Consider the following 18885-nt stretch of genomic DNA (forward strand, 5'->3'; position numbering starts at 1 on the left):
ACTGTCAGTGATTATTGAGCTGATAATCTAGTTTAACATTAAATCTGCCCTTGTAAGTGACACTCCGGTTTAACAATAACCTTGCAATTGATAACCATGGAATATTGGTGTCCATGGAAATGGTGCCCTGTGCTAACAATGACTTTGCCATTTGATGAACCGGTCCAAGTGATGTCACCGTCAAACGGTGACCATGTGATTGAAATGTGGTGTATTACTGCTCTTGTACCCGACACTCCAGTCCAACAATGACCTTGTAACTTATATCAAGATCTACAGTTGAACCTGTACCTGACAGTCCGGTCCAGCAGCCACCTTTAACTTTAACTTGAGGCCATGAATAAATGTCTACCTGATATACCGATCTAATATTGAACATGCACCTGACACTTAGATCTAACAGTAACTTTGTGTTCTAGGTGCCTAATGCCATACTTCATATGTTTTAGAATAGTAGGTTTATTTTCAGTAATGGGGGGAGAATTCCATAGATTAATGACCTTTTGGGAGATTATCAGTGTTTTGAATTTATGCCCTGAAAATATTCTAGGAATCACGGGCGGCTTCCAATGTGATCGGACAGACCTCAGGATAAGTGTTCGACATTTCCTTCTAGCATTCTGTGGGAATCAGCCGAGATCATTCTCCTGCATCGGAAACTCCAGTCCAAGGGGCTGCGCTTGTATGTGTTTGTTCAATGGCCGTAATTAATATAAATGGGTGACTCAACCTCACTTCTTTGTTCAAAGTTAGACAAGCACATTCTAGGATCCTTAATTGTGTCTCTGGGGGTGGGGTGGGCGGGGGGGGGGGTTTAAATCTGAGGTATAATAATGCCCACTTCAATAGCCGAACAGAGTTTGGGTGCTTCTCGCCGCTACTCCTCTCAGAAGATGCACTTTCCACCAAGGGGCCCGTTCTATGCCATATACTACACCGCCCTCGCCGCTGTCGCAGTCCCAGGTAAAACGGGTCTCAGTTTTCTCCGCTTTTCATCTTATGTTCCTCTTTCACAGGAGTTTGGCATCGCTGACGAGGCCACCCATGTATTGGCCATCCCTTAGGAAGGTGATGGTGGACCGTCTCCTTGAACCGCCGCTGTCCATGTGGATTGAGAAGCTGGGGAGCTTTCCAACCGCTCTGCCTCACTCATACCGAACTGTTTCTGGTCAATTCTGCAAAGCCAGCGATTATAGATTTTTCATTATCTATTATTATTGTTCGCGTTACTCGATCACGGGATTGGAGCGGAGCCGGCTGGGCCGACATATAACGCCCCTCCCTAATCGCGCTTGAGGACTGAGTGTCTTGCTGGGTCATTTCAGGGGGCAATTAAAAGAGTAAACCACATTAGCGGTGGGTCTGGAGTCACATGTTGGGCAGACCGGTTAAGGACGGCAGATTTCCTTCCCTAAAGGGACATTAGTGAACCAGATGGGTTTTTACAACAATGTGCGATAGCTTCATGGTCACCATGACTGAGGCGAGCTTCAGGCTTTTTAATTGAATTTAAATTGGAGCGAGGCTGTTTAAGGTCAATTGCCAGGGAGCACTTCCCTTATCTTCATTCTTTCTCGGGACCTGGGCGTCGCTGGCAGAGCCAGCATTTGCTGCTTATCCTTAACTACCCTGGAACTGAATGTCTTTCTCGGCCATTTCAGGGGGCATTTAAAAGTCAACCACATTGCTGTGGGTGTGGAGTCACGTGTAGGCCAGACCGGGTAAGGACGGCAGATTTCCTTCCCTAAAGGGACATTAGTGAACCTGATGGTTTTTTTAAAAGTTGTGGTTAGTTACAATTGTCCTGGTCACCATTATGGAGACTAGCTTTATAATTCCAGGCTGTATGAATCAATTCCAACATTACCATGAGGACACTATCTACCCTCAACATGCTAAATGTTAGGTACAATAAATCAGTGATATCCGACATTCAATGTCGCTCAGCCCTGTTGACTTTGACTCTAAGTCAGAGTCACTCCAAATCTTACATTAGGGTCTCGCCGATCCCCAACATCGAACACGATGGCCCCTCACAAGGGAAAATGATCGTTCCTGACTTCAGAGAGAGGCACGAGTGTTAGGCCAAGTTAGTACAGCAGAGAATCAGTTCATTTTTAAACCTTCGACACACCCTCCTCTTCCCACCTGGAGTCAGTCCTTTATGTCCCACCTGCAGGCCATTCAGCCCACTGTCAATGCCAGCTCCCACAGAGCAGCCCCATTCATTCCCATGCAGCTACTATTGCCCAGAGAGCTGCCTTGCCTCAAGGGCCCAGTTTCATTCAGAAATCAATCATTTCCACTTGGATCACCCTGGTGAGCAGCGAGCTCCAGGTCATTACCACTTGCTGTGTCAAAACGTTCATGTCCCCACCTCACCATTCCGCTGCCATTCCTCACCCAAGAGGCAATGGTTACTGTAAAAGGTATGGGCCCTGACAATATTCCAGCTATAGTAATGAAGGCTTGAGCTCCAGAGCTTGCCGCACCCCTAGCCAAGCTCTTTCAGTAGATCTAGTACGCTGGCATCTACCCGGCTATGTGGAAATTTTGCCCAGTGTGCAAAAAGCAGGACAAATCGAACCCAGCCAATTGCCACCCCATCAGCCTGCTCTCGATCATCAGTGAGGGGTCATCAGTGCTATCAAGCAGCACTTTAGTAATAATCTGCTCACTGTCGCCCAGTTTGGGTTCTGCCAGGGACACTCAGCTCCTGACCTCATTACAATCTTAGTTCAAACATGGACAGAAGAGCTGAACTCTCGAGATGAAGTGCGTGTGACTGCCCTTGATATCAAGGAGCCCTAGCAAAACTGGAGTCAATGGGAATCAGGGGGAAAACTCTCCGCTGGATGGAGTCATACCTAGCACAAAGGGAGATGGCTTTAGTTGTTGGTGGTCAGTCAACTCAGCTCCAGGACTTCACTGCAGGAGTTCCTCAGGGCAGAGTCCTTGGCCTAACCATCTTCAGCTACTTCATCAATGACCTTCCTTCCATCATAAGGTCAGAAGTGGGAATGTTCGATGATGATTGCACAATGTTCAGCACCATTCGTGACTCCTCAGACACTGAAGCAGTCCATGTCCAAATGCAGCAAGACCTGGATAATATCCAGGCTTGGGCTGACAAGTGGATAGTCACAATCACACCACACAAGTGTCAGGAAATGACCCTGTCCAACAAGAGAGGACCTAACCATCCCTTGACATTCAATGGGATTACTGTCACTGAATGCCCGACTATCAACATCCTGGCGGTTACCCTTGACCATAAACTGAACTGGACTATCGACATAAATACCATTTCTACAAGAGCAGGTCAGAGGCTGTGAATCCTGTGGCGAGTAACCCACCTCCTGACTGCCTAAAGTCTGCCCACAATCTACAAGGCACAAGTCAGGAGTGTGATGGAATACTCCCCACTTACCTGCGTGAGTGCAGCTTCCACTGCACTCAATAATCTTGACACGACCGAGGACAAAGCAGCCGGTTGATCGACACCACATCCACAAACACTCACTCCCTACACCACCGACGCACAGTAGCAGCAGTGTGGACCATTTACAAGATGCACTGCAGGAATTCACCAAGGATCCTTCGGCAGCACCTTTCAAACCCACGGCCACTGCCATCTAGTAGGACAAGGGCAGCAGACACAAGGGAACACCACCTCCTGGAAGTTCCCCTCCAAGTCACTCATCATCCTGAGTTAGAAATATATAACCGTTCCTTCACTGTCGCTGGGTCAAAACCCAGGAACTACCCAACAGCATTGTGGGTGTATCTACACAACATGGATTGGTTTCATTTGTCCTTTAGTGAAAAAAACCTGCCATCCTCACCTGGCCTACATATGACTCCAGACCCAGAGCAAGTGTGGTTGACACTTAACTGTCCCCTGACATGACGCTCACAATTAGGGGTGGACAGCAAATCCTGACCTTGGTTCAAGGCAGTAGGTCATCACCACCTTCAAGGGCAATTAGGGATGGGTAATAAATGTTGGCCCAGCCAGTGAAGCCCACATCCTGCAAACAAATAAAAATTTACCCTGTCTCATGGTTCTGAATTCAAACACCTCTGAATTCCACCTGGGGGAGATGGGGGATTAGTGGTAACCTGACGGGACTAGAAATCCAGAGAGCCAACCGAATGCCCATTGGTTCAAATCCCACTACAGCAGTTCGTAGAATTTAAGTTCACCAAGTCTAGAAAATGAAGCTCGTCTCAATAGTGGCGATGATGAAACTCAACGATTGTTGTAAAAACCCATCTGGTTCACTAGTGTCCTTTCGGGAAGGAAACCTGTTGTCCTTACCCAGACTGGCCTACATGTGACGCCAGACCCACCGCAAATGTGGCTGACTCTTAAATGCCCCTGAAATTTGCCCCCAGCAGGCCACTCAGTTCAATGGAAATTAGGAGTGGACGGAAAATGTTGGCCTTGCCAGTGATGCCCACATGCCATAAATATAAAAACAAAATAAAATGGGACACCTGCTAGAGTGCAGTGCTCAGTACTGCACAGCCCTATTGGGCCTAGGGTGGAGCTTCAATCCGGACATCATCCTCGGTAGAATACCTAATGTTAAAGTGATCATTTAAGGGCCTGACAGATTATTTCACACTCACATTGCGCTGAGTAAAACATTTCAGGATCTAAAGACAAAACACATGGTGGGTACATTTCAATGAAAATCTTTAATATTTAGAAACGATTAAAACATTTAAAAAATTCCAAAATCTCATGTCTCGCAAATGGATACAGTGCCCCAGGATGAGCCCAACAGTAATGGGAAATGTGGGAACAGGTTCAGGCAGTGAGAGCGAGAGAGCACGTGAGCAATATCAGAAAGGATGGACACGGTCATTCAGAACAGACCATCGCCATTCAGGTCGTTTCAATTGGTCAACTTGACCAAAAATAGAACAAAGGGACAAATGGAGGGCAGCGATTTAAGAAACTTAAAAAAAATATGAACTGACCTGGTGACAAGTATGAGCCTTGTATGCATTCAGGAGAGAGTGTATGGTGCTTGGCAAATGCTCGGCTGTTAGCAGTATTTGACCGAGGACAGTTTATATTGGCGGCCGGATGCCGATGGGGCAGGAGACGTTCCATTCTGCATTTCACCAGCAGTCGTCCAAGGACAAGTTCAAGCACAAGTGAGTGGTGACGAATTCGAAGACAATAAGATGGCAGACACATTCGTTCAGGATAAATCTAGGCTCACTGGTCTTCAGATTGTCCTATTCACCAGGAATCGGCCCGTCTCACTGAAAGAGGGGAACACGGGTGAGAAAGAGTTCATTCTCAAGGGGGTTGAGATCTGTCAGGCTAACCTCCCATCCCCCTCAGTCTGTCCTAGACACCTGAGCCCCCCACCACCCCCCCCCGTAATAGTCAATCATCAGGAGCTGCGATCCTGATATTCATGTAGTGAGCAGGGAGTGACCAGGCTCTCAGGTTGCTGGTTAATCACACTGCAGTCCCATATCAGTGACTCGTACATGGAACAGCATTAACTTGCTAACAGGGATGCTACTGCAGTGATATTGACAACTGGCTTAAACCTGGGACAGTTGTCGATTTATTGGTACTTTGGCATGTTTAATTCATTTCACAGGATGTGGGCATCACTGGCTGCGCCAGCATTTATTGCCCATCCTTAGTTGTCCTGAGAAGGTGGTGGTGAGCTTCCTTCTTGAGCCGCTGCAGTCCATGTGGCGTAGGTACACCCACAGTGCTGTTAGGGAGGGAGTTCAGGATTTTGACCCAGCGACAGTGAAGCAACGGCGATATATTTCCACTTCAGCATGGTGACTTACTTGGAGGGGAACTTCCAGGTGGTGGTGTTCCCATTTGTCTGCGCCCCTTGTCCTTCTAGATGGTAGTGGTCATGGGTTTGGAAGGTGTTGCCGAAGGAGCCTTGGTGAATTCCTGCAGTGCATCTTATAGATGGTACACACTGCTGCTACTGTGCGTCGGTGGTGGAGGGAGTGAATGTTTGTGGATGAGGTGACAATCAAGTCGGATGCTTTGGTGTCAAGCTTCTTGTGTTTGTGTTTAGGAGCTGCACTCATCCAAGCAAGAGGAGAGTACTCCATCACAGTACTGACTTGTGCCTTTAGATGGTGGACGGGCTTTGGGGTGTCAGGAGGTGAGTTAATCGTTGCACAATTCCCAGCCTCTCTATCCTGCTCTTGTGGCCACAGTATGGCTAGCCCAGTTTAATTTCTGGTCAATGGTAACCCCCAGATGCTGACGATGCATTTATAACACATGATGCAAGTATTCCAGCTGATGAATTTTAGATAAATGGTCTTATTCAGTGGCAAAGTACCGCATGAATGAATTAAAAGGGTCAAATCCTCGTCTCAAACCCGTTTCATTGTTTTGTGATTAAAGTGATACAACCCCACCCTCTGCTGGCACCTCACCGCCACTACAGGCGGTGCTGTTTGCCAGCCTCAGAGAAGTTCAGTTACTGCATGGTTGCATTTGAAAACATATTGATGAATTGTGAATATGGAACAATACTTTGTGGGATTGAAGTTTGCAGCAGAGTTCGCTCTTTTACCACCTGACCCTGTACATGAACTCTCTCATCATTCCCCATTGGAGGTATTGGCTGGAGCTGGTTGTTGGGAGTTATTTCAGGCTGCAATGTGTACATTTGGAACAGTTATCAGACTTTAATCTCATTCAGAATGGGTGTAGTTAAACTTAGCTGTGCTCTGTAATTCCTCTGCAATACATTGTGAATGTTCAACCCGACACATTGGATCTTGCTAAAGCTTTTTTACCACCTATGTCTCCAAGATAATGTTCTCCATTTCTCACGTTCTTGGTCCTAGGGGGGTAATTGTACATATCAAACAGAAACAATATATGGGAGAGAATTTATTTTCACATATTTACAGCCTGGTCAGAGAATCTAAAACACTGGGAACGGTCTCAGGATAAGGGGCCGAACATTTTGGTCTGAGATGAGGAGAAATTACTTCACTCAAAGGGCTGTGAATCTTTGGAACTCTTTACCACAGAGAGCTCTGGATTCTCCATCCACTTATGTTCGGGATAGGCAGAGTTACAGTGTCTCGGGGATTTAAGGGATATGGGAAAAGGGTGGAAACATGGAGTTGAAGCACAAGTTCTGAATGACAGAGCAGCTCGACGGCCATTCCGCCGACTCCTGCTCCTATTCTTGTGTTCCTGTAAGAATCAATGTTAACGGCTTCCCTGCTTTCGAGAGTCTGCTCCATAGATCGAACACCCAGTGGAATATTAACCTGAACTTTCCAGGTCCATTAGAGGCAGGTTGGAAGGCGGCAAGGCTGGCACTATGCGGGGGAAGGCGTCAGGAAACGTGGAGAGAGGGAATCAGTGTCCGTCCCAGGGCCTCATTTGCTTTGCTCATTGTTGAAAGAAAATCAACTCTTGTCAGTCAGAAACCACAGTTTTTTTTCTTTTTCCATACAGGTTATTTTTTTCCATATGTGATATTTCCTTCCTTAATTCCTTACCTCCATGTGACAAATTTTGAATTCCTCTCCGAGGAATGCTATCCATTGCCTTTCTGCTTATTTTTCAAGCATTTAAATCCGCCCATAGCTTCCCCTGATCAGATGTGCACCTATGATCTTTATTAGCCTTTCCCTCCCACTGCAGCTGTAAGCATTGATCTTCTGGCTTCATTTATTATCATCTTAAACTAATGAGGAATGAAGCAGAACAATGTGGGATCTCACAGTTAATATTCTTCCTGTCCGAATACAATCCGTGTATCATTACAATCTGGAATCTATCAATCAACTAATTCCGATTCCCTTGCATTTCCCCCTCTTATTGTGGCTATATCTCTTCCACGATCCCATCCTTTCCAGAGGAACTGTTTAGAAAGCCTGCAGGAATCCAAATGCATTACATCCACTATCGATCTTGCCCCTATGAAGCTAGGTTTGCTCACGTTCAGTGTGACCAGTCAGCTAGATAAGCAGGTCCTTTCCTTCATGGACACTTACTGGCTACAATGAAAGGTTCTCCTTCTCTCCACAAGCCCCATAAGCTTTCCGTTCATATGGGTTTACGAGGGGTAACTCATGGTCTGTAGTTTCCTGACTCACTTTTGCGAACATTTTACCAGAGTACAATAAACGATGCATTTATTTTATCTGCTCGCCAGGCGTCTATGTGGAATTCAATAATTTTTCATAGCTTTATGACTGAGAACCTGCTAGTTTCCAGCTTATTTCCATAAAAAGCCTCGGATGCATCGTATCTGGACCGTGGGTTGATTCAGCTGAATTTACACAGCTCTTCATCAAACATGCTGGTAATAATGTGATAAATGTAGCAATTTACCACTGAAAGTCCAATGGTCTCATTTGCGGATCAAATGTATATGTTAACTGTTCCCTCTTTCATAGAAGATGAAACAAAAGTACATATTTACCGCAATTACAGACCGCCTAGCATCAGTTGTGATGCCCTCACTGGATCTCATTTTCACACACCATATATGTTATTATTTTGTATCCACAACACAAATATATTAGCGTTCTCTTCTCTTGCCATTCCTTATTTGAAAGGAGGTTTTTGAAAGGTATCCTGAATCATGACGGTCCGGACAGAGTAGGCAGGGAGAAAGTGTTCCCGATGGTGGAAGGTTCGAGAACAAGTGGGCACAGATTTAAGATAATCAGGAAAAGAAGCAACGGCGACATTTAAAAATAAGCTTTTTTTCGCGCAGTGAGTGGTTAGGATTTGGAGTGGACAGGCTGAGTGTGTGGTGGAGGCAGATTCAAATGATGCTTTCAAAAATAAATTGCATCATTTTCGGAAAAGGAAAAAATGCTAGACTAGGGGGAAAAGAGTGGAACTATGTCAATTGCTCCTTTAGAGGGTTAGCACGGGCCAGAAAAATTGCCTCCTTCTTTTCTGTAAGAATTCTTCAATTCTTCAGAAACAGTAAATTAAATCAGCATTTCCACATCATCTGCAATAGCAAGGTTTGTCCAGCGGATGGAACCGAAACCGTGATTGCTCAAATTGCACGAGGCAGGCATTTCTCAATGGTTGCTGCATTGGCCCTGTCTCCACTCATATCAAACTAGACCCTGTGCCAGTTTAAATAACACTAGGTCGTGTCATTGATTATATTAGAGGAGGCTATGTCTCACTTATTTCTGTTTTCGGCCCAATCTCTGCTGATAGCATACTCAACCTAGGCCCTCTTTCTGTTCTGTGAGACACTCTCAGTTATTACTGCACGGAACCATGTCACAGCTTATATGACAAAACTTCATCTCCCAATTGTTAATGCTTTGTACTAAACTTGAACACGTGCCTGTTTGCATTACACGAGGCTTTCCCTCAGTTATTACTTGAGTTGACCCTGCCATGTTTATATGAAGCTAGAGGAGGTCACAGTTAATGCTGCACAAGCCCATGTTCTGTTTATATAACACGATGCCCTGTCTCTGTTGTTAGTGCTGACAGGCTGGTTAATAAAGCATATGGTATCTGAGGCTTTATAAATTGGGGCACAGTGTTGAAAAGCAAAGAGTTTTTCGAACACCGTTAAAGTCTCAACATGAGCATTTGCGTCCAGTTCTGGGCACCACACTTTAGGAAAAGTGTGAACGTATCAGTGAGAGAGCAGGAAAGATTCACGAGAATGGTTCCAGGGATGGGGACCTTCAGTTAAACTGGTAGATTAGAGGAATTGGGAGTGTTTTCCATAGAGAAGAAAAGGTTGAGGCAGAATTTATAGATGTATTCAAAATCTTGATGTGTCTGGGCAAAGTAGAAAGTAGAAAACGGTCCAATTGGTGGAAGGATCGAGAACCAAGGGGCACAGATTTAAGGTAATTGGGAAAATAAGCATTAGCGTCACGAGGAAACACTTTTGCTCATGCAGCGAGTGGATAGGACCTTGAATGTACTACCTGAGGATGTGGTGGAGGCCCTGATAATCGAGTCATTCAAAATGGAATTGGATAATGATATGAAAAGGAGGGAAACATCTTGCCTACGGGGAGCAGACAGAGGGTGGCAGGAGATGAATTAATCCTTTACAGTACAAGAACAGTAAGAACGAATGGAATATTATAGGGTTTTATGTTGAAATGAAATAATATTAATGTTATCATTACAGCTCAGTTTGAGTTTCTGCTACTGAGGCTATATAGATTTTAGGCTGGGAGCAGGAACCGGTGTTATTGCCTTAATTACTTTAAGGTACCGAGAAGCCTAGGTTCGATGAATTATATTTGTTTTGTTTGAATTGTGCAATTGAGGGATTATTTGTCAGTTTCAAAGGGATAAACAAAAAAGGTGAATTCAGCAGCTTTAGCTTAACATGACACCTCATCTTAAAACTAAACGATCTATGACTTGGTTCAATTGATTAACCATATCCGTAGAACAGAATATCTGTATTTGCGGGCAGCCTTTGTCTTGACATAACTGTAGGAAGTGTTATTAACATTTACTATTAATGTATCGTATCTCTGGTATGGTGCTAAACCAAGTGTTGACGTGGCTATAGACGATAAGTTGTATTATTGATAAAAAGATATAACATTGTTTGCAATAGCTCTGTATTTACAATGGTGTGTTATTTGCTCACAATTGAATATACATCCGGAGGCCAAGCGAATAAGAGATGCAGATTTGTCTTCAGTGTTCATGGCTTTAGATACAGAGATGAAGTGACACCAAATGAGCCTCACTCCAAGCCAATGAAAGAGGTTAATTTTGATTCATTCCAAATAACAGCACATCCACAAATAAAGAAGTACGATTTGATAGCAATTGCAGGCATGGCTGCAGGAGGTCATGGATTGGGACTTGAATATCAAAGGGCATTTTGGAAGGACATGAAGAGAAGAACTGGTGGAGGGGTGGCTCTGCTAGTTAATGATGGCTTAGCAGAATAGAGAGGGATGACCCAAGCTCATGAAACCAGGACACGGAAACGGTTTGGATAGAGATGAAAAATGGTAAAGTAAAGAAATCGCTTGTAGGAGTCGTGTGCAGGCCTCCTAATAGTAACCACACGGTAGCACGAAGGAAGAAATAATGGGAACTTGTCAGAAAGGCACAACCATAATCATGGGAGCTTTTAAACTACGTATGGATGGGAAATGTCAGATGGGCAAAGGTAGCCCAGATGAGGAGCTGATTGAATGCTTCCGGGATTGTTTCTTAGTTTTCGAGGAAACTAGAGAGCAGGCTATACCAGACCTGGTATTGTGCAATGAGATAGGTTTAATTAATGACCTCATAGTGAAGACGGCCCTCGGTAGTAGTGACCATCGTATGATTGAATTTTACATTCTGTTTGAGGGAGAACGGAGTGGGTCCGAGACGATGTTTTTAAGACTGAATGAGGGCAATTATGAGGGCATGAAAGCAGAACTAACTGAAGTGAATTGGCAAATTAAGTTAAGGGAAAGGTTCATTGAGAAGTAATGGTAAACATTTTAGGGGATATATCAAGATACACAGGATAGATATATTCCAGCGAGTAAAAAAATAAGGTCCAGGGGACAACACACCATCCGTGGTTAACTAGAAAGGTGAACGAGAGTACTAAACTTAAAGAAAACAAATATATGATTGTGCAATGATAGGTGGAATGCCAGTAGATTGAGCAGAAGAGATGGAACAGCTTCAGATGACTAAAAGTTTAATAAGGAGGGGAATAAAATAGAATACGAAAGAAAGTTAGCCACAAATATAAAAACAGATGGTAAGAGCTTCCATGATTTTTTTTTTTTTAGAAAGAAACGAGTTATCAAAGTGAGCGTTCGCACCAGAGAAAGTGAGTCTGAAGAATTGATAATGGAAACCACGGAAATGGCAGATGAATCGAACAGGTACTTTGCATCAGTAGTTACTATAGAGGATACAATTAACATTCCAGAGGCAGCTGCAAATCAGGAAATGGAAGGTAGGGAGGAAGTCAGGAAAATTACAATAACCAGAGAAGTGGTACTGAGTAAATAGTTGGAGCTGCGGGCTGACAACTGTCCGGGTCCTGATGGACTTCATTCTGGGGTCTGAAAAGAGGTGGCTAGTGAGATAGTTGATGCATTGGTTTAATGTTTTTCCAAGCTCACTAGATTCAGCGGAGGTCCCTTTAGTTTGGGATAGAAAAGGGAAGGAGACAGAAAGCGGGAAACTGCAGGCCAGTTAGCTTGACATCTGTTATGGGGAAAAAGTTAGAAGCTACTGTGAAAAAGAGCTGTAGCAGATAACTTTGATAAGTTCAAGGTAATCATGGAGAGCCAGCATGATTTTGAGCAAGTAACATGGCCTGTGGATAAATGGGAAACGATGGATATACTGCAGTAAGGCTGGCAGAAGGCATTTGATAAAGTGCCACATCAAAGATTATTACGGAAGACAAAAGCCCATGGTATATAGGGTAACATATTGTATGGATAGAAGATTGGCTGGCTAACAGGAATAAATGGAATTTTCAGGTTGGCAAGGTGTAACGAGTAATGTGCCAAAGGACTCAATGCTTGGACCTCATCTCTTTACAATTTACATAAATGAGTTGCATGAAGGGATGGAAGAGATGGTTGCCAAATTTGCTGATGACACAAAGATAGGTAGGAAAGTAAGTTGTGAAGAGGACATAAGGAGGCTACAAAAAGACATAGATAGGTAAAGTGAGTGGGCAAAGGTCTGGCTAACGGAGAATAATATTAGAAATTTGAAATTGTCCATTTTGGCAGGAAGAATAAAAGAGAAACATATTATCTAAATGGTGAGAGATTGCAGTGCTCTGAGATTCAGTGACCAGGATGTCTTAGTGTGTGAATCACAAAAGGGTAGTGTAGTATGCAGGTACAGCAAGTAATTAGTATGCAGGTACAGCAAGTAATTAGTAAATAGAAAGTTATCATTTATTGAAAGTGGAATTAAATTAAAAAGTAGGAATGCTATGCTTCGGTTACACAAAGCACTAGTGAGACCACATCTGGAGTACTGTGTGCAGTTTTGGTCACCTTATTTAAGGAAGGATGTAAATGCGTTAGAGTCAGTTCAGAGAAAGTTTACCAGACTCATACCTGGAGTGGGCGGATTGTTTTATGAGGAAAGATTAGACAGGCTAGGCTGGAGTTTAGAAGAATAACAGGCGACTTGGTTGAAACATGTAAGATTCTGGGGGTCCTTGACAGCGAGGGTGTGCAGAGGATGTTTTGTCTTATGGGAGAATCTGGAACCAGGGATCACTGTTTAAACATAAGGCGCTGCTCCTTTAAAACGTAGATGAGGCGATTTTTCTTTCTCGCTCTGGGTCGTGAGTCTTTGGAACTCTGTTCCTGAAAATATTGCTTCATAAATTCTACTTGATCCATAAATACCACTTATTGGGAACTTTTTAGATCAGGCACAATTAAATACTCCATTAATATAAATCAAGAATTCGGAACGTAGATATATTAACTAAAATGGTTTTATATCTCAAAATCTCCTAAGCTTTACAGGCCTCCTTCTGTGCTGCAAGCATTCCATGATTCAATGATTTATATCACAAGCATGAACTGAAATTGGCATTTACACGGCATTGACTATAGCAGCGTTTGTCCAGCAGATGGCAGTGAAGCCGAGGTTGCTTTACATTAAACAGTCATTGTGTCAATTGTTACCGGAATGGGCTTTATCTCTGTTCAAATTAAACTAGGCTCCGTCTCTGATCATATCACAGGTTCATATTTCTGATCATTTTACCGCAAGTCATGTTTATTTGTTTCCTTACTCAGCCCAATCTCTGTTGATATACCGGGTCCGGGCCCTCTTTCTATTATATCAAACCTTCTCTCAGTTATGACTGCACAGAATCATCTCTCGGCTAACATGGCATTAGGTCATGTCTCAGTTGTTACTGAACTTGGCCCTGTCTCTTTTAATACTAAACCAGAAAATGCTCATGTTTGCATCACACGAGGCTGTGTCTCACTTTTTGCTCTGCCACGTTTATACTAAACTTGAAAAATTCACAGTTAATGCTGCGCATATCAATTTCTCTGTTTATATCACACAATGTCCTTTCTCTGTTACTATTGTACTATACCATGTCTCTCTCATTGTTGCACTTGTCCATGTTTCTATTGATATTAATCTAGGTACGTGGTTAGGAGTGATTGCACTAGGTCTTATATTAATTTATATTGCACAAGGTCCTTTATCAAGTAAAACTGCACTAGACCCTGTGTCAGTTTCCTTACACTAGATTCTGTCTCCTTTATTATTCCGTCAGTCCATGTATCTGTTTAAATTACACACGCTACTGCCTCATCTATTCCTGCACCCAGCACTGCTGCACTTTATAATACACGAGATCACATTTCTGTTTACGTTACACTAGATCATCTCTTTTTTCATGTCAATCTAGGTCATCTCTCTGCTGACATTCCACTGGACGTTTCCTTGCATGTGTTTATATTGAAATAGACCCTGTCTTTTTGTATGCAGTGCAGACCATGCCTGTGATTATATTACATAAGGCCACGTCTGTTACTAATACGCTGGACCTTGTCTCAGTAATTATTGAACTTGACCCAGTTTCCTTTTATATTATTGAAGATGTTGTAGCAATAATTTGTGCACTCCTCCCTGTCTCAGTATTACTGCACCTGACCCTGTCTCGGTTTATATCCAAATAGATCCTATCATAATATTACACCAGTTCCTGCCTCAGTTATATCAGTGTTTGGCCCCATCTCAGTTGTTCTGGAAGTAAACCATGTCTCATTTTGTATTACATACGGCATAGTCCCAGTTCTTACTGCGCTGGAGTAATGGTCCCTATATACAGCACTAAACTTTGTTTTAGTTGTTGCAGCATTACTACATGTCTCTGCTTATATTGCATTAGCCCTATCTCTGTTTGTACTCTACTAGACCATGTCTCACAGGCTACAGAAGATGCAGTTGCAGTTATTACTGCACTAGACCCTGCCTTTTTAATGCTAAACTAGACCCCTTTTCTGTTTATATTGCACTAGTCCCGATCTCTATTACTACTTCAGTAGACCATGTCTTAGCTTAAATTAAGCTTGATCCAATCTGAGTTATTACTGCGCTAGGCTGTGTCTATGTGAAATAGAGAGATAATATAAATAAAGGTAATGAGCTAGAAAATGGTCCCTGACCTTGGCCAAAGATGGGCGGCATGAGATCGGCGGCCCATTCAATGCAGCGCCTGATATTCAGTTTCATTACAGTCGACAGTATCACTGATCATATGCCACCTGTTCTGTATGTTTTCATGAAGAGAATCATTCTTCACACTTGCACTGTAATTCCTCAAAGATAAATAATTTACCGCCACCATTTTTTTGGCATTTCATGTTCTCTTATTCAAATTGTGGCTGCCGATCTTTTAATGCAGAAAAAAAATATTGGTCTCATTTTCTACTCTGTACCATTGCGTAGAAAATCATGGCATACTGGCCATTTCGTTACTGAGATGAAGGTGCCAATCACCAATCTCTCTCTCGCCCCTCTATCTGATGCAGCGCATAACTCACTGTCCGCCTGTTTGTCTGTTCGTCTCTCTCTCTCTATCTCTCTCTCCCTCACACACACACACACACCTCACGGTCTTTCTGTAACTTCAGTGAATGTGTTAACACCCCAAAAAGAACAATTCATGTATTTCAACTGAAGATCGTTTAATATTGTAACTACTTGTTAATAACCATTCTGCTGTGTGCTGTTGTTTATAAAGTGATTTCAGACTGCCTATGTCCTTTCCCAGCTAGAGTTATCTGTCTCAGGTGATCAGGTGGAATGTGGATTACATCACCTCGAGAATAAGGGCAGTTTATTGGCAAATGATCACATCAGCATCTTACAGAAGCTCCTGTCTATACCATGAGTCTGTGATCATTTGTGGAAGCAATGTGGACAAATTGAAACTGTACTTGTTGTGAGGTTAATGCAACTGTAATTCTATGATTTATTTCTCCTAGGGATGGAAAGAGTTGAAACATTGCTTGATCTCCATGGAATTTTCACTCTTTTGTTTCTGCAACCTTTGAGTGTTACCTCCACTCTTTCCACTACAACTGCACTAATCCTTTTTGCACTGCATATTCTGCTCCTATGCTGTATGCTCCATGTAAAGAGTCAGACCCTTTGTAGCATAAACAGATGCAGGGTCGATGTATTATCAACAGACATATGGGCTAGTGCAGCAATAACAAAGATAGAACCTGTTGTAATGGAAAGAGAGATAATCTAGTCCGGTAATAACAGAGACAGGACCCGGTGTAAAGATAGAAGAAGCATGTCTTTGTTTAATGATAATGGATACAATACTTTGCACAATGATATCCGAAATAGGTACCAATGTCTCACTAATTGAGGACTGTCAAATTCATCAATGTTAGAAACATGTCATTGTTGAAAATAGATGGGAACAATGTTCCCATAATAACAGCAGTGTATTCAATTGGATCGAGAAGCAGGTTATTTTCTGGCTAGAACAGTGGCGGGAGTGGAGTGTAATAATTACCGAAATAGGAGGCAATGCACTAAGAATGGACTCAGAGTCCAGTGTGATTACAGCAAAGACATTGTTTAATTTTAGTGTAACGAGGACAGTGTTCGATCCAATACTATCAGCCGCAGGTTGCAGTGTATTATTGAACACATCACTGAATCCAGTGTGCTGAGAGCACCATCGGTCTCTAGTGCATCAAAACCGAAGTTAGGGTGTCATACATTAGTGCCCGTCATTCCGAAAACATTGCAAATGGTTTGCCGAATAACAGAATCAAGGACCATTGAACTCTGAATGGAATAAGGTTTGCGATATGAACTGTGAACAGATCATGTCCGTGTTGAATATTTGGCTGCACTCTCACTCCTGGGTCAAAATATTTGGGTTCAAGTCTCCCTCCAGTTAAAATCCTACAACTCTCTCCCTAACAACACTGCGGGTGTACCGACACCATATGGGCTGCAGTGGTTCAAGAAGGCAGCTCACCACCACCTTCTCAAGGGAAATATGGGATGGGCAATAAATGCTGGCCCAGCCAGCGAAGCCCGCATGCCGTGAATGAATGAAAGAAAGAGACTGGACCCTATGACCTGGGTGGATTCTCCAGGTGTCAGTGTAAATTCAAGTTTAATTGCCTTTACGTCCTTTTGCCCAATATTTTCTTATACTCAGAATCGGTGAGGTAATATAGCAGACAGAACAATCCTGCACAGTGTCCCTATCCAGCCAGGCAGGGGTTCCTGCGACACAATCACACGTTTGACGTGCGCGTTCACTAAAACAAAACTCTTCCATTTAGATTGATGAAACAAGTGGCGATTACATGGCCCGGGCAGATTGGAGCCTGGTATAATAATGATCACAGAGGCCGCCTGCAATGTATGAATGACAGAGGCCGTTTTTACCGCTTGTACTCTTGCATTGAGCCAGATAGATGAGCAAAGAACATCCGAATGTAATTGTAAAGCAAACCGGAAGGAAACAATGGTGTTTTGGGGATAGTGCAGGCTCCTATGCAATGATGAGTGGGGGAGGGAATTGTGTGTTAAGAAAGTCATAGAGATATCATGACAAAGGCCCTTGTGACTGACTCCTGCTGACTAAGAATGGCTATACCCAGGGGGAGACAGTGAGCACATGGAGACTGCAGAGGTTTCTGATATCTGAGCTGACACTGACGCACCTGTCAGAGGAACAGAAACGGATCTGTTCCTTCACAGCTTTTCCTGCAGTTTTGGAGTTGCACAGCGGCACACGGGCCGAATCTGACAGCTCAAAGAAACCGACATTTTCAATCTTCTTCTTGATTCGCATCGTGACTGAAAAGGTCAAATAGCAAAATTTCCCCGGGGCAAAATTCAGTGCCACAGAGATTCAGGAGTTGGTGATTTTCTGATCAGAGTTCGATCCAGTGACATTCACTTGAAATTTATAAATAGACTCTTGAAAGATACCTGACAATAATCAGCATTACACGTGCAGGCACTTTCAGACGGCAGGATTAGCCCACCAGGTAAACTATGTAATTATCACATTTTATTTGGGCCCAATAAAAGACAGAGGAGGTACCGAAATGATACTGCAACAAGAAGATACATAAATACAGAAAAATAAACTGTAAGAAAGACAGAAAATCATTGATAAAGGCCTTAAACCTATCGTGCCTTGTGTCGGCTCTTTTAAAGGTCTGTCCAATTAGTTCCATTCCCCAAAGGTCAGGAAAGTGAGATCTCAGGATATACGGGGGAAGGTGACAGGTCGGATCCAAATTTGTCTCACGACAGGAAACAAAGGGTGATGGTCAATGGATGTTTCTGCGAAAGGGAAACGGTTCCCAGTGCTTTTCCAAAGCGCTCAGTGCTGGGCCCTTGCTGTTTATTATATATATTAATCACTTAGACTTAAACGTGGGAGGCATGATTGGGAAATTTGCAGCTGACGCAAAAAATTGCCGTGTACTTGATAGTGGAGAGAACAGCTGTCGACTCTAAAATGACATTACTGGTTTGGTTGAGTAGGCGAAGTGGCAAATGGAATTCAATCTGGAGAAGTGTGAGCTAATGCATTTGAGAGGGGGCAGGGAAAAAGCAAAGGAATGCTCAATAAAGAGGAAGATATTGAGAGGTTGAGGAAGTGCGAGACCTTGGAGTGTATGCACACAGCTCCCCAGAAGTTAGCGGGACAGGTGGACAAGGTGGTCAAGAAAACATATGGAATGTTTTCCTGTATTGGGCGAGGTGTTGAACAGAAAAGAAAGGATGTAATAATGGAACTGTTTAAAACGCTGGTTAAGCTACAGCTGGAGATTTGCGTACAATCCTGGTCACCACGTTACAGGAAAACATAATCG

The 18885-nt window shown here is 43.3% G+C and overlaps 1 pseudogene; it reads right to left on the minus strand.

The window, feature by feature from the left end:
* LOC144698070 (uncharacterized) overlaps nt 1-17849 on the minus strand; it is a 106494-nt pseudogene extending 88645 nt beyond the window's left edge.
* Nucleotides 17850-18885: the final 1036 nt, after the last annotated feature.

The sequence above is a fragment of the Cetorhinus maximus genome, chromosome 23, assembly GCF_964194155.1.
Source record: "Cetorhinus maximus chromosome 23, sCetMax3.hap1.1, whole genome shotgun sequence".
In the NCBI taxonomy this organism is placed as follows: domain Eukaryota; kingdom Metazoa; phylum Chordata; class Chondrichthyes; order Lamniformes; family Cetorhinidae; genus Cetorhinus; species Cetorhinus maximus.